Genomic DNA, 4,338 nt, shown 5'->3' on the forward strand with positions numbered 1-4,338 from the left:
GAATCAAACAATTTAATTCATGCATGCTTACAAGATCAAATCTAGAAATCCGCACCTTAAGAACACATAGGATTATGCCGGAATCGTTTAAATAATTATGCTAAAACTTTCATGCATGATTAACTATCAGATCTGAAACTTAAGAACTCTATTCTGATTAATCTCCGAATATCCATCAAATGGATTCTGGAGATAACTCCGTGAGGAGCCCCAAAGAAGGGTAAAACCTCGAGGAATCAGACCTAGACCCTGACTCCAAAATAAAATATTGATGTGGGATTAATACCTTTTATGATGGAAGAAACTTATGGATCTGATCCTTGACTTTGCAGCCACGCACACGAATGGCCTCTATGAGAAAGTACACGCGAAGCCCTAGGTAGATCGTCTTCCGTGGGAGTGCTAGCTCGCGCAGGAACGCAGCAATGGCTGAAGCTTTCTCCTTCTAAACACTCAACCTTTGATTGTTCTTCAAGGAGATGGAGGATGGACGTGAGGAAGAGGAGAAGAAGGGATGGAGGCCCTCAGAGAATTTTTTCAGAATTTTTTGAAACCTCTAAATATGGTATATCTTGAACCCAAGGCATGGGGGTCCTTTTATAGCCAAAAGATCCCCCCACGTATCACACCTAATTTAGCCAACTAATTTGGCTGATAAAATTCCCAAAAAAATTCTGATGGTTTGACAGCTAAGAGGAGATAAACATATCCAAATTTTCGTGCATTTTGGATCCCTAAAAGATAGGAATTCATGCATCCAAAGTTCAGCCGCAGACCACCCTATTTCATGCACCATGCAATCCCTACAAATTAGGAAATTCATCTAAATCTTTCTAGAAAGATTTAAGGGCGCCATTTTTATAGGAATTATAGCCCCACGCCTCCTCTCTTCTCATGCCAATTTTTGGCCAAAAATAAAGAGGATAGCGTAGAAAATATTGGGAATAAATTAAGATGTCATTCTTCTCAAAGAAGATAAGGATGGGTTCCTAAAATTTAGGGATTCTTCTCCTTATCCAATTTCTGATTATTTGGACTCATAATCCTCATCCAAATAAGGTCTTCTAATTGATTTGGATCAAGTCCAATCCAATTGGGTCAAGTCCCATCAATTGGGTCAAGCTCAATCTACTAGGGTTGAAACCCAATCCAATTGGGTCAAACCCTGATGCAGCCCAAATTGAATCCTATTCAATTTGGCTCAACCTAAGCTTAATTACTCAATCAAATTGAGTTCATTAGCAATCTAATTGCTAATTAATCCTCAAATAATTCAATAATTATTTAATGCAAACTTTTGCTTAGGATAATTTGTGATGCGGTTGGATCCACTAGACCGCCTCGACTTAATCATTTGGTTATTTTTGCTTTTGAGTCCTTGATGTTAATTTTATTTCAGCATAGCCTTGCTCGGGTTAGCCGACTTGGCCTTTATTAGAGTCGCTTTGGGTTTAGTTGTTTCTTGAATTCAATTAGATCAAGTCATTAAGGGGTCCGGTAGCCACCTATAAATAGATGTGGTGAGCACCTATTTCAGTATGCAAAAATTAATTGTAAAGGCTTTTGCCCTAGCTCTCTTCCCTTCTTTCTTCTCTTCTTGCGACGCCTTCCCCCTCTCCCTAGGCCGCCGTCCAAGGCCGCCGCCCCCTCCTTCATCCGGCTGCCACCACCTCTGTCCCGAGAGGCCAGCCACCTTCTCCCTCTTCTTCCTCTCCTCCTTGATCCCTTCCAGCCTCTACAAACAACTCCATCCCGTCGGATTATCAAACCCGTCCTCCCCTGCGCAGTCATCAGTCGGAGGCTGATATCTTGAGATCCCGATGTCTTTTCAAGACCCAAGACCTACCGATGGAAAGCTAACGCGGAGACCTACAACATATCCAAAATTGAGATTGATCTGACGGACGGATCTTCAGAAATCGTGGTCTGCAATCAGGTCGGAACCATCGTCCCAGAAATCAAGAAGAGTCAAGAATCTTGGGATACGGATCAAATTCTATCGGATCGCATCAATTTGGTATCAGAGCAGTTCAATCCTTGGCCTTGGAAGATGGTGAACACCCGCTCTACAACCTCGAAGCAGCAAGAAGCGGCATCTTCAAGGGGCGTCGACCCACATCAAGAATGCTCGCGATCACCCGCGGCCCGGCGGACCTGAGACCCGATCTTGATTCCACCGACCGTCTCTTGGAGTTCTTGTGTGGGAATCAAACAACTATGCAGCAGAGCCAACAACAATTGATGGAGAAGATGGATACCACGCAATGCCATATTGAGATGATGTTGCAACTATTGCTAAATCAGCGGCAAGAAACTCCACCGGGGGGAGCTCCGCATCGGACCCGGGTGGAATCTCCAGCCCCTACCCGTGGACGACCAGGACGGAGGGGACCCCCTCCTCGTGAGCCTCTCCTTCCCAACCCACCAGAGGAGATGCGGCTGGACCAAGGAGAAGATCGACCTAGACCTCGACCCGAGCTCATACCGATTGGCGCACGCGCTAGGGCTCGGGGGATGAGCCCGATTGGCATCGACGACGGGTCGGATATGGAGGATGATCCCATCCAGAATTTTCAGATGAGGAACCAGCGTGTGGGGGAGTACCCACGCCGAGGATATGAACGAGATCGGGACCGTAATGGAGATCGAGAGGGAGGAAATCGCGGACTGACCTCTTAGGCTGAAATTTCTCAAGTTTAAAGACGGCGATCCTCTCGATTGGGTGTATCGAGCTGAGCGGTTCTTTCACTACCATGGCACAGCAGAGGACCAAAAGGTATTGATCTCATCTTTTCACCTAGAAGAGACCGCCCTGCGATGGTTTCAAACCGCCGACCGAGCCCGACCTTTCAACGGTTGGAAGGATTTTTCTGCAGCAATTTGTCGGCGTTTCGGCCCTACCGAGTACGATGACTTCCAGTCTATGCTATCAAGGGTCACCCAAAAGACTACTGTTAGAGCCTTTCAAGAGGAGTTTTGAGAGGATCAGCAACCGAGTGGTGGGTGGAGCGACTCCGCGCTGAAAAGCGTATACCTCGGAGGACTTTCGTGTCGACATTCAAGCCGAGGTGAGGACTTTGCGGCCACAATCTTTGGAGGATGCCTTTGCCTTGGCCCTAATGGTGGAAGAGAAGATCAAGACCACTCGATCAGCGGCACGGGGCAGCTGGACCAACCCCCGGGCCGGCCAAACCACAGGGGGCTCCATCGGCCAGCCGAGAGCGCCGACGGTTGCAGCAGCCAACACAGGGCCGAGGACCCCTCTTCGCTTGTCAGGTGACGTCAAGAGGGTTGAGCGTCCACCCGGGAGGACCTTGACACCAGCACAAGTGGAGGAACGTCGAGCAAAAGGCCTATGTTTTCGCTGCGACGAGAAATTTACACCGGGACACCGGTGTGCGCGGCCCGTCGGAGCGGTGATGTTGATCGACGGATTGGAGGACGAGGCCGTGGCTGAAGATGGTGATGAGGTTGCTGAGGATGAGCCCCAAGATTTAGAGGCCAAGGAAGAGGACGTGCCACCTCAGATTTCATTGCATGCCTACTCTGGATCGGCGACACCGAAAACGCTACGCGTGGACGGCATGATCAAAAGAAGTGTGGTGCGTATCCTCATAGATACGGGCAGCACCCACAATTTTTTGGATGAGAGGCTCGTCAAACAGATCGGTCTCATAGCAGAGCCGACATTGGGCTTCGACGTGGCATTGGGTGACGGAGCCACGTTGAGGGCGGAGGGCATATGCCGAGGCATCACTTTGACGATCCAGGGCAGCCAATTCAAGCTCGATCTCTATCCGTTGGCATTACGAGGAGCTGATTTGGTCCTTGGTATGCAGTGGCTGCAGAGTCTTGGCCCGGTTACATTCGACTTCGCCGAGATGTGGGTGACTTTCAGACGGAGCGGACGGCGAGTTAGATTGGATGGCATTCGGCCTAGCCCAAGGGCTGCACTTCAGCCCCTAGTCGGCTTGCCCGGACCCGACGCGCACAGCTACATGATGCAGCTCTTACCTCTGTCGACGGAGACCACGACGGAGGCAGGTATAACCTACTGATTTGGCTGCTCTCTTACAGGGGTTCGCAGATTTATTTGAGGAGCCTCATGGTCTTCCACCCGAGAGGGAGCACGATCATCACATTGTTAGATGTATGCCCTAGAAGCCAATTTGGCTGACACATTGTTGATTCTAGGGACATAATTTTGTACTTGACTATTTATTATTGAATAAATAAAAGGCATCTTTTTTATTCATATTGTTTATGTGTCTATGAATCGTCCAAGAAATTAATAAGATGATGATACATATTCTCAAGAGTTGAGAATTTGAGCCATGT

Source organism: Phoenix dactylifera, unplaced genomic scaffold, assembly GCF_009389715.1.
Source record: "Phoenix dactylifera cultivar Barhee BC4 unplaced genomic scaffold, palm_55x_up_171113_PBpolish2nd_filt_p 000954F, whole genome shotgun sequence".
NCBI lineage: Eukaryota > Viridiplantae > Streptophyta > Magnoliopsida > Arecales > Arecaceae > Phoenix > Phoenix dactylifera.